Here is a 13669-nt window from a genome sequence, read left to right as displayed (position 1 = left end):
CTAGACTACAACCGGCATATAGACGGAAGTAGGAATTACTTGACTATTTGTGCATCTATACTCGAACTCTTCTATCATATCTAACTCGTATTCGATCTTGATCTTACGTTGATAAATTTTGTTGACGCGCCACCTTGACTTTATGAGGTAATGTTAAATGCACATGAGAATCAGGGTAATATAATTTCCGGGATTATATTACGGTGATTCATATGGACATCCCGACATTATGACATAAAGAATTTAAGGCGAGTCAAGGAAAAATTTTCTCTACATCATCATTCCCTATCATGATTAGTATTATTGAGAATACTAATCAACGATATTCTTGTGTCTTGAAGGAACAATGCCTCCCCGTCGCGGGCCACGTAATGAAACTTCCGAACAAGCTTTTCAACGCATGATAGCCACCGCCATAGGTGCGGCTATGGCTAGTATCTCCTCCGACATCAATAACAACCACAACCACAACAACCATGGAGCCGGTAATTCAAACGAGGGTTGCTCCTACAAAACTTTCATGGGGTGCAAACCTCACACCTTCGATGGGACCGGAGGACCGGTTGTGCTCACCCGATGGTTTGAGCAAACAGAAGCCGTTTTTAGCATAAGCGGTTGTCGGGACCAAGACAAAGTCAAATATTCCACCCACACTTTTGTCGGTATCGCCCTCACATGGTGGAATACGTATGTGCTGTCGGTGGGTATCGATGAAGCTCACACTCTCTCATGGGCCGACTTAAAGAAAAAGATGATCACCGAATACTTCCCGCGCGAAGAGACCCGTAAGCTCGAACACGAACTAAGAACTTTAAAAGCGGTCGGGAATGACCTAAAGGCATATAATCAACGATTTTCTGAGCTATCCTTGATGTGCCCAAACCTCGTGACCCCCGAACCTCTAAGGATTGAACTTTACATGGATGGTCTTCCCAAGAGCATCAAACAAGGAGTAATGTCATCCAAACCCAGTAATCACCAAGAGGCCCTGAATATGGCCCGTCAATTGATCGAAACGGTAGACGAGATTGAAGTGCCGGCACCTAAAGCCGAGGATGAGTCGGGTGACAACAAAAGAAAATGGGAAGCCCCCCAATCGAGCAACTACAACAACAACTTTGCCAAGGAACCTCTCACCCCCGTCGGCAAGAAAAGTTATGCCGGGACACGACCTTTTTGCAACAAATGCCACAAGCATCATTTTGGTGAATGTGGCAAGCTAATTTGCCATCGGTGCCAAGGTAGTGGTCATATTGCCAAGTATTGTGGAAGTACCGCCCCCGTCACTCAAAAGGGGCCCGACGCACCAAAGCCGAGTATTTGCTACAAATGTGGCCAATCGGGTCATTTTAGGAATGAATGCCCAAAGAATAAAGCAAAAACCAACGCGCGCCGTTGAACTTACAACATCGACACCTAGGATGCCCGAGACGATGATAGACTAGTCACGGGTACGTTTCTTCACAACAAACCGTATATTTCATACTTATTCGATTCGAGTACCGTTAGACGTTTTATAACCAAGGATTTGACTCGTGCTCTTTATATTCCACCTCTTTCCCCCAGATACTACTTAGACGATTTAAGTGACCGACGGAAAATATTGTGTGCCTATAAATTTTATTGGAGGATATACGTTAAGACTTTTGACTTGACACCTATAGAACTAGGGAGCTCGGAACCTATTCGTTAAAAAAAAAAAAAAAAAAAAAAAAAAAATGTTTCCCCATCATCTTGTATAGATTATTGTGAACTGAGTAATTTTCGGTTGGAAACCGATACCCTCTCCCTCGCATCCATGACCTCATGATTATTTGCACGAATCCCGTATGTTCCAAATCGACCTCCGTTCCGGTTATCATCAATTGGGGGTTAAGTGAGACGATGTCTCCTAAGCCACTTTCCGAACTCGCAACGTTAGTTGTAAAACTCTCTTAGTACCGTTTGATTTATTTAGGGCTCGCCCGTATCCATAAACCTCTTGAACCGCGTATGCAAATTCATATAGACTAATTTGTTAGCGTATTTATAGATGACATCTTAACTTATTTAAGTAAAGAAGGAAAACGAACAACATCACCATCTTACGCTCGAACTTTTGAGAAAAGAGCAACTTTATACCAAATTCTCCGAGTGAGAATTTCTGTTGAACGAAGTCCAATTTTCTAGACCATGATGTTAATGGTCAAGGCATTACAATCAATCTCGAAATCAAGCCACATGTAATCAGGAAACTCTCCCAACTCAGACTTATATTCGTAAAAATATTAGATCTCACCGGTTGTTACCGAAGATTCATTTCTGACTTTTCTCGTGTGTTATCGCCAAGAAAAAGCCGTGCGCCTGCGGGCAAAGCGGACAATATTGTGGTCATGTTAAGCTGGGGTGTTACAGAATGGTATCACACGGTGTCACACGACTTTTAAACTCATTAACTCACTAAGGAAAACTCTAAACCTCTCCGTGTTCGAACCTTGAGCGTGATTCTTCACACCAACATTTCTAGTTAAAATCGTATAGCAACAGATGGAACTCGAACATGGAAATATTTCTATTTGAACGCCGAAAGGCATACTCTCTCGACTCAAAAATCAACATAACTAAAAATTCGTTATTTTACACGAAGAATTCGAATACTAAATTGTGGATCCGATCAATCTTCTCGTCATCACGTACCACACTACATACCTCTGTTATTTCACCGTCACCGTCTGATATTACTGGAATTTAAGATAGCACACAATCCAACGATACTTCACTCTTCTTTGACTTAACGCCCTTGTGTTCTGATAATCGGTCAACTATTATTCAACCCCGAACTATACAACTACGTGTACTACCTCGTTTCTCTTTCAGACTTTAACTTTTGACAACTAGAGGCACGTTATGGCAACCTCGAGATGTAAACTCATCCTATTCTAAGTCCTCATTTCACTACCATCTTTACCGTTCGCATTTCCGTTTAAAGAAACTCCTTGTAACATTTCTCCATGGATAGAGAAACTCCTCATATTACATAAGTATTCGCCACGAGGGTGAATAGTCCTAACGAACATTTTTCGAACCCTAACTAACTTGTTCAAACGTATCTTAAGAGATTCTATTCCAACACGGTGTATCTTTGTCAATTATTCCGTATCGAAATACTCGTTTCACTTCTAGTTTTACAAGGAACCTTGGGAACCCGCTTAGACATGAGTACCGCGTACCACCCACAAACTGACGAACCGAGCAAACGAACGATTTACGTCTTGTAAAGACATGTCACAAACTCGTATTGTCACCTTTAGTAGATCACTCTTACAACAGTAGTTACCACTCGTGTGTTCACGCGCACTTTCCGAAACCCTATATGACCGCTAATGTCATACCCCTGTTCATTTAACCAAAGCATCAACCACCGAAATCTGAACTCCATCAAGAAACAACAATTGAAATCATTCAAATCCGAGGAGGGCTCGAGACGATCCGTAGTCGCCAAAAGAGTTATACCAAACTTAGATGAAAACCTCACAAATCCCAGTGTGTAACCGCGTAATATTGAGAACCCGCACCTTGGAAGGGTGTAATCCGTTTCGGGAATCAGGGAAAGTTAAACCCGCGACATGTTAACCCTTTTGAAACCTTGGGGCGTATTGGAACCGCTCCCTACCGTTTAGAACTTCCGACTCAATTAAGTTTCCGTTTACCCTACATTTCGTGTAACAAACTTAGAAACGTGTCCTGCGGAACAGGAACGTGCAATCCTGCTGGATACATCAACTATCGATGACAAACTTCTCTTCATAGGAAAACCAGTTGAAACCGGGGATCGTGAAAACCGAACCTTAATGCAACGTAAAACCCTGACTATCCAAATTCATGAGAACCCTCAAGAACGTACTTTCACTTATTCATAGCATTGACAACGTAAAGTCTCGAGTAAGAGATATCGACTACTACTTCCAACTAAATTTCGGGACGAAATTTCTTTTGAGGTGTGGATAATGTAACATCCCGCATTTTTCCGTTAAATTATTTTAACGCCCGTCTTTTTCTTTTTAAATAATACCCTTCATATCTAGATTCGTATCCTTTGTTAAGTAACATTTTAAATATTCTCGTTATCGGAATTTAATATCTCCCGTACTCCCGTGAAATTTAAAATAATTCGTTCGGGTAATTCCCGCACCCGATTCATAGTTGAGGGACCAAACTTGCCAAGGGTTCAAACCTTTGACTAGGTCAAAGGGTCAAACCCTTTCCACCCTTTCATTATCACCTCCTCCATTTTTATTACTTCCTCCATTTTCTCTCTAACTCCAAACACAAAGATTCATCATCCATTTATGATCTAGCGGGTATTTTGCAAAACAAATTACATATTTGAGCTCCTTACAACTTCCTCTTCGTTTTGGTACCAACTTCATCTCATTTGGGTAACATTTCTAAAACACTAGATTTCTTTAAATTCGTGTTCTTGACTTATAAAGTTGTTAATTAGCGTCTATGGCTCATTGTGATGTCGTGTATGTAAATTGTATGCTCGATTCGTTGTTTTTGGTGTAACTAGTTCAATATGAAAATTACTTGCTAAATCCTTGATTTTGGATGATCAAATGTTGTTAGATTGTTAAAGTGCATGTTTTAAAAGTGTTACTAGTATCTTTAGCTTCGTTTTGATGTATAGGTTGATTAAGGAAACTCCAAGAACACGATTAATGATTTTGTGAACTTGGATTAGGGTTTGATGAGCCTTACATGAACTTTTGATGCGTCAAATGCTATGAGATATTGTTGTTAAGTGTTTTGTTGCAATGTGTGTTTGATTACCTTCGAAACGGCATAACATACATGTAAATTGGTTGCCCGAATCATAAAATGCGTTTTTGGAACTTGAACTTTGATTATGAATGTTTAATTGTGGTTTTTGGTTGTTATAAGTGGAAGTTTGATTGATGATATGTGTTTAGTTGCATTCCTCGTCAAAATACCTTTCCAACGATGTATGATAGGCATTATAAGTGTTTGCGGGTCAATTGTTGTGTTAGAATTGATTTTGGCTCGTGCACACTTGTGGAAAAACAGAAACAGACCTGCACAGATGGTGGCGCGGCGCGCCCCATCCCCGCGCGGCGCGCAGATGTACCTGGTCAGATTCTGACCTCCTCGTCCCATTTCACGTGAAATGTTTGATGACCTACGGACCTCCGATTCACATGAAACTTGTTTTAATACACTTGTATATGAATAATTAGCATAGAAAAATAGTCCGGGACCCGACCCGAACATGTTGACTTTTTCGTTGACTTTGACCCGACCAAGTTTGACTTTTTGTCAAACTTAACCAAATACTTATGCAACCTTTCTAACATGATTAATTACTTGTAACTTGCATGAAACTTGACTAGTTGATTCACATGTTAATATAATCGAGTCGTAACGAGCCATAGGACTAATTGGACATCTTTGACCGTTTGTGCTTACCGATATTGATATAACCTATATGCTTAGGTCAAGACTAGCTTTGTCTTTGCACGCGTTTACTTGTTGAAGTACTTTATTAACTCTCGCGCTCAAGGTGAGATCATAGTCCCACCTTTTCAACAACTTTTATACTTTTAAATCGTGGGCTGAGAAAACATATACTTTGTTACATCTCGTACTACTTACTTTTATGTTTTGAACACAAGTGTGAAAACAAACATTCCACGTGCGAGTTAGAACAAAAATGCCTCAATTCGATTATCATTAGTTACACTTGCAGGGTGTAAGCGAGAACTTATATTGTGTGGCCATACGGGTTTAACAAACCCTCATTCGGACGGTTCGCTACCGTCATGCGGATGAAATATATTTTTGTGTTTTAGTGTGGGTTCTAGCACTGTGTGATGGGGTAACGTTGGTTAAGTTTTGATAATTGAGTGCTCGCGTATAACAACACTTTTGGAATGCAAATGATTTGGATAATCTACGTTATGGAAATACAAAATCTTGTGGTTCAAAAACAACGTTTAATACTTACTAAACCTATGATTTCACCAACGTTTTCGTTGACAGATTCTTCTATGTTTTCTCAGGTCTTGCACGATATGTGATACATGCTTCCGCTCATTATTTGATACTTGCTTTGGATGTCGAGTATACATGCATTTCATGGAGCGTCTTATGACTTTACTTTAAACCGTGTCGCCTAGATTTCATTTGTACTTATAACCTTGTAACTTAACTTTTGGTTGAACAATTCTTTTAAACTTTGGAAACAATCTTTATGTTGAAATGAAGGCGACATATTTTGGTCAAACGTCGTCATAAAGACTTATGACCAGGTAATGGGACCCATGTAGATGACGCCGTCACTTGACGATTTTTCGGGGTCGCTACAAGACTCCACAGAACCAAACACATTATTACATCCCACAAAACGGATATATAACATTAAGCTTTACGGAATCTTCGTCTGAGTGGCCACCGAGTTGCTCAATGAAGCACACCACCCGGGTTCAATCCTTGGTTATGCCAAATTGTTCAAAAAGGGAGTGTGACTAGAGGGTGCGCATAATGCGCAATTCACCCGGTACCAGGTCTCGCGCTCGGGAGGCTTGATTACCCGAGGTTTTACCTTCTATGGGGGAGCCAATGTGCTCGTTCATAGGAGGGTTTCCTTGCTTACCAAAAAAAAAAAAAAAAAAATTCTTCCAATTGTCTTTCATCATTCGCACTTGAGCAGAGTCCTTGAAGTGTAATGACATTAGCTTTAGTCTGACTGTAGAGTATATTACCTCAAACACTTGATCTCCTGACCGCCTTTTACCTTTATAACACCGGTTATTCCTTTCTTGCCATATAAAAGACACCGTGGCTGCAAATAATAGCTTCGCTGTAACAATTCTAGTCAGCTTCCTATGTGCAACTTGACTAATTGTTTGAACAAAATCCTTCCAATTGTCACGACCAAAATTAACCTGAATCAAGTTTGCAGCTTTATTCCATACAAATCGAGAATATGAACACTCGAAGAAAAGATGATCGTGGCTATCCACTTTTTGTTGACAGAAAAATGATACTAGCCGCATATCACCATGAATCTCCCATGCCCTCATTTTATCATGAGTTCGACTTCATTACATAACATAACATAAAACATTAAACAAGAAGAATTTGTCCAAAAAACATACATAGATACTTGCAGGAATCATAAACAAGATAGTCATAACATGAAACATAACCAAAACGTCAAATATAACCAAGTCACTAACAATGGTTCAAAAACAAACAAGTCAGACTCAAAATTTCTTCTTCTTTTGACTGCAACGTCCAGCTTCAGTAGCATTTCGTTTTAGTGCACTTGCCGCGACAGAGTTCACTCCACCTGTACAAGCAACTTTTTTTTTTTTTTTTTTCGGGTCAACTTAGGTGACTTCTATGTCAGTATTTTTTTACTATAATGTTAAGAAGTGACGTTGTTCGTGTTTTAAATAGGTTAAATTTGCCACCTTCATCCCAACCACTATGACATTATTTTGTTAATGCACTGCAAGTGAGACTAATGTATATAATCTTAAGGACTGTGTTTTGAACTTTTGTCGAAATTTCAGTGCGGTGGCGGAACTTGAACCCGAAAATCGGATGTAAAAATTTAATAAATTTTTCATTGTCAGCAGAGGTAAACACAAAAAAAAACCTTATTTTTTAGGAAAATAAAAATTTTTTAAGTGCAAAATTTTTTTCCTTTAAATTCATGTGGGGCGAATACCCCCTTTGGGTTGTATTATCTTCCGCCATTGTCTGTTTCAGTGGATGAAAGCTATCAAGGCTGCTGATAACAAAGATTTATCAACTTTAAAGCTTCTAGCTTTCAGAATGTTCTTTACATGACATGCCACTTATGATTAAAAGTCTACATTTTGACCAAGCATATAAGGTATGAGTTACATCTATTTGGTGTCTTTTGGTTGTATACTTTATCATGATCATAAACTAATTTAGCAACCTAATAAACAAGACAATTATTATCAATGTAAGGCCCCGTTTGGATTAAAGAATGTTTTCGAAAAAAATGAAATGTGTTAAAGGAATTGAAATTGGAATATGGAGGAATTTAATTCCATGGAATGTAATTAACATACATTTTTTGTTGACACGGAATGTGTTGTAATTCCATTTTATAATATACTTAGAAAATTATATATAAATTAACATTTTACGTTTCCATTATACTTTTCAGTTTTTAGTGACCGGCCCCGCACAATCTGAGGTAAACCAACTTACCACGTAAAAGTGTAAAACAAAAAGTCGACGGTTGTTAGCGACAGGACCACCAGTCGATTTTGATGACTAGCAGTTTTCTAGAACTAACGTGTTGGTTAATGAAATTGGTGATTATTCGGTAATCGAAAGGCTAGAATCTATCGGCTTTTCCAATAAGTTTTTGGCTACGTCAATCTCCGAAGTATTGGGGGCCGAACATTGTGTTAATCAGGTTGTAAATTTAATCATTAACCCTTGGGGTCAACCAAAGGTTTAATGGTGTTGCCTTGTTCCTCATTCGCTCTTGGCATAGGTTTTGTTGATTGTTTGCTTGGTTTGGCTCTGGTTTAGTTTCGGTGTTGTTTCCGGTCTAGGTTTGTTGTTTGGTTCGAGTGTTTCCCTTTGGTTGTTCGCCATGTTGTGTTCCGGGTTTAATCCCGTAGGTTTATAAAAGTTTTTGTTTTAAAAAAATAAAAATAAAACTATGATACCGAAAACATGTTAACATTTATTGAATTTATTTATGACATAGAGAAATAACTGATTACACTTTTTAATAATTGAAATATGTGACCACAATTACATGTTTCATACTGATAAACGCTCGTGTGTACTAAAAGGGTCCTGCCCAAGACTCAAGTTTCATAGTCCCATTCGAAAACTCCAAAACAACTGCTACACACCGATGTGGTTCATGTTTGACTGTAAGGTTCATCGACATGTATGTACCAACTGGAATGGGAGCATAAGCAGCGTCATCCACGAGGTCTAAGACTATATGAGTCTTTGCTCTTTCGTTGTATGTTTCCAGTGCAAACCTGGAAAAATTCGCAACCTTTGGGTCATTGTTTGGATCATCGATAGGGATATAACCGGTGTCGTCCAATATTTTGAAACCCGTTGTAGGGGACAAGTCAAAGAAAATGGTGCCCAAAAAGAAGATGAAGAGGATTGTGAACCAGCTAGTTTGATTACCAAAATCCATAATATGTGTAAGTGAATGTGGTTGTGATAAAATATAATTAAGCATGGAAGATGCTAGGAGTTTTGCTTGAAATTTATAGTTAAATGTTCACATGGAAATACAATGATGTAGTGAATTGTAAAATACATGTGACCTAAGAGTCGTGATTAACTTAATATGTATGTATTAGATCATACTAGTTGTTTACCCTCGCTTCGCGTCGGGGGTTCGATTTTCAATGTATTTTATTGCGTTTAGTTTAACGATGATGTCGTTGAAGCGCAACTCGAGTCGAACTAAAAGGTATAACCCGTCAAAGATTTAAATTTTATTTTAAATTAATAATATAGGTGCATCTCTGAGGGTGGAGTAAAATATAAAGGAAACCAAAAAAGAAAAACTAAAAAAAAATTGTTACAACGGGTAGAGAAAAATATAAAGCAAATGATAATGCTAAAAACGAACATATATTTCATAGCATTATCCCTCAAGAAAGACAAGCTTTTAGTTGTAATTGTTCTATTTACAAGTTATATTCGTTTAAATAATAAAAGGTGAAGACAAAAGACAGATTCGACGAATTGAAGATGCAAATGACCAAAAAGCTAAAAAGTACAAAGTACAATCCAAGTGGTTCAAATTATTGATGAGAAACGTCTAAAAGTTACAAGAGTGCGAGCCGCAAAACGCAAAGTACAAGATATTAAATAGTACGAAAGGACGTTCGAAAATCCGGAACCGGGACCAGAGTCAACTCTCAACACGCGACGCAACGGACTAAAAATTACAAGTCAACTATGCACATGAATATAATATAATATATAATTAATTCTTAAAATTATATATATATATATATATATATATATATATATATATATATATATATATATATATATATATATATATATATATATATATATATATATATATATATTATATTATATATTAAAAACGTCTGCAAACTAGTGTACAAAGGAGTGTGAGCTGGAACAGCCCTCCATGCGATCGCATGGGAATCATGCATCAAAGCCATGCGATCGCATGACCCTGAAATGCTGGCCACATCTATAAAAGGCGACGAATTCTGCACGAAAAATACACATCTTTTTCTATCCACACTCTCTCACGATATATATATATATATATATATATATATATATATATATATATATATATATATATATATATAATTTATAATTTTAATTTTAATTTAAGATTAATAATAATAAGGCTATGTTAGCGAATGTTGTAAGTGTGTAAGTCGAAATTCTGTCCGTGTAACGCTACGCTATTATTAATCATTGTAAGTTATGTTCAACCTTTTTAAATTAATGTCTCGTAGCTAAGTTTTTATTATGCTTATTTAAATTGAAGTAATCATGATGTTGGGCTAAATATTAAAGATGGGGTAATTGGGCTTTGAACCATAATTGGGGTTTGGACAAAAGACCGACACTTGTGGAAATTAGACTATGGGCTATTGATGGGCTTTATATTTGTTTAATTGAATGATAGTTCGTTAATTTAATATAAAGATTTACAATTGGACGTAATTATAAATAACCATATACACTCGATCGGACACGATGGGCGGGATATTTATAAATACTAATAATCGTTCATTTGACCGGACACGGGAATGGATTAATAGTCAACGGACTCATTAAAACAGGGGTGAATTACATGCAAGGACACTTGGTGTAATTGATAATAAAGTATTAAAACCTTATTACAGTTTAAGTCCCCAATTAGTTGGAATATTTGACTTCGGATATAAGGATAATTTGACGAGGACACTCGCACTTTATATTTATGACTGATGGACTGTTATAGACAAAAAACCGTATGGACATATCGAATAATTCGGGACAAAGGACAATTAACCCATGGTAATAAATTAAAATTAACACGTATAACATCATGATTATGGAAGTTTAAATAACCATAATTCCTTTATTTCATATTTCATCGCATTTTTATTTACTGTCATTTTATTTATCGTACTTTTAATTATCGTACTTTTTAATTATCGCAATTTTATTTATCGTCATTTTATTTATCGCACTTTAAATTATTGCACTTTTATTATCGTCATTTACTTTACGCTTTAAATTAAGTTATATTTATTTAATATTTTACATTAGGTTTTAATTGCGACTTAAGACATAAAATCGATAAACCGGTCATTAAACGGTAAAAACCCCCTTTTATAATAATAATATTAATTATATATAAATATATATTTATACAAATATAGTTTTAAAAATATAGCGTAAACTTGGCTAGTTCCCTGTGGATGAACCAGATTTACTAAAAACTACACTACTGTACGATTAGGTACACTGCCTATAAGTGTTGTAGCAAGGTTTAGGTATATCCACTTTATAAATAAATAAATAACTTGTGTAAAATTGTATCGTATTTAATAGTATTTCGTAACAAAAATATAACTATTTCGTATACACCTCTGCACACATCAAGTATTTTTGGCGCCGCTGCCGGGGACTTCAACAATGCCGAAAGCGAAACGCTATAAAAAAAATTAGTTTTTAAGATATTTTTATAAAAATATAATATTTCTTATTTTGTAAAAATATTTTGCTAAATATACAAAATATAAAAACATAAAAAAAATATATTTAGTTTTTAATCTATTTTTGTAAAAATATAAAAAGTTTAAAAAAAAAAACTGAACTGGGCCAGTTTATTTTCGAAACCCAAAATAAATTTTAAATTAAAAACTGAACTGGGCCGAACTGTTTAAGCCCAACCAGCGAACCCAATATTATTAAATTCCGCACTCGCGGGAATATTGTGCAGCAGACATTCGCACTCGCGGAGCCTGCTCTGGCAGCAAACCTAGTACGTAATTAATGCTAAATAGGGTTTTTAATTAATTAATTATTATTATTATTAACCTAATTAGGGTTATTTTATTTTATTAATTAGTTTTAGTTTATTTTATTTTGTATTCTTAAGTTTCAATTAGTTTTATTATATATAAAATTGATACTTTTATAAAATAAGTAATATAAAAATAATATTTTTATAAAAATTGTATTTTTATAACTTTAAGTTTTATCTTCATATTTTGTATCTTTTTATTCGTAATTGTATAGTTATCGTTCGTAATTGTATATTTCTAGATTTTTAGGCTTTGCCGTAAAATCCCATAAGTGCTTTTTCTTTAGACTAAGATTTTGGTGCTTTAGAATTTTGCGACGCCGTTTTAAGATTTTAGTACTTTTTAAGTTATTGCCGTTTTGGATTTAAAATTCCTTTAAGCTTTAATACCTTTAGACGCAACTTTTAATATTTAGTTTTTAGAATACTACGTTTCGACGCTGCATTTTATTATTTTTTGACTTTTATTTTTTGACCTTTTATTTTTCGACGTTTTTCGACGCGCTCTTTTTCCTTCTTATTTCTCGACGCTCTAGTTTTTTAGGACATAGAATTTTCTATTTCTTCTCTAAAATTTTAAAACGAAAAATTATTTTAAGCGGTTAAATTGATAGACATTCAAAATTTTCTGGTTCGTAGTAATAGTTGGATTTGTTAGTGGCGAGTTGTGGGCTTCCGATTTAAAGGGTCCTGGCTACCTGCTGCATCTATTGGCTATTCGAAACGTGGGCAAAATCAGAAAAGTCTATTAATTTGATAACTTATATAATTTTTATCTTTATAACTAATAGGATATTCAGTGAATGCACCGAGCAAAACGTTCACCACCTTTCATACGTTCACCACCTTTCATACGTTCACCACCTGTGACTCGATCAAGACATCTAGCCAACATTGTCGCCGTTGATTTTTCTTTAGAATCGTCATCAAGTCGACCAAGTACTCCAACTCAAATTTCCGATAATCCATTTTTTGAACCCAACCTCACAATTGAGAATCTGGAGGATATTCAGGGACAATTCAGAGATCCTGAACCACTAATCATTCCTCCTGAACCACAAATCACTCATCCAGAGATTATCGAGGAAGAAACCATTAAATCAGAATCCTCTAGTGATTCAGATTCAACAAATTCAATCATGGAAAATCTAGAACCTCTAAGTATGGAAGACCGAATGCGAGCTAAACGCACTGGCCAAGGTCACGCAATTACTCAACCAGACATTAATGCGCCAGATTATGAAATTAAAGGACAAATCCTACACATGGTATTAATCAATGCCAATTTAGTGGTACGCCGAAGGAAGATCCAAATGAACATCTTCGAACCTTTAATAGGAGTTTAAAATCCGAGAAGTGGAGGATGAACAGATATATCTCATGTTATTTCCCTGGACTTTAAAGGGAGAAGACAAAGATTGGTTAGAATCGTTACCTGAAGGGGCGATTGATACATGGGACGTTTTAGTTGAAAAAATTCTTAAACAATTCTTTCCGGCATCTAAAGCCGTGAGACTTCAAGGAGAAATTGTTACGTTCACGCAAAAGCCAAATGAAACTCTATATGAGGAG

The sequence above is a fragment of the Rutidosis leptorrhynchoides genome, chromosome 3 (genome assembly GCF_046630445.1).
Source record: "Rutidosis leptorrhynchoides isolate AG116_Rl617_1_P2 chromosome 3, CSIRO_AGI_Rlap_v1, whole genome shotgun sequence".
Classification (NCBI taxonomy): Eukaryota; Viridiplantae; Streptophyta; class Magnoliopsida; order Asterales; family Asteraceae; genus Rutidosis; species Rutidosis leptorrhynchoides.
This window is presented reverse-complemented; position numbering follows the sequence as displayed.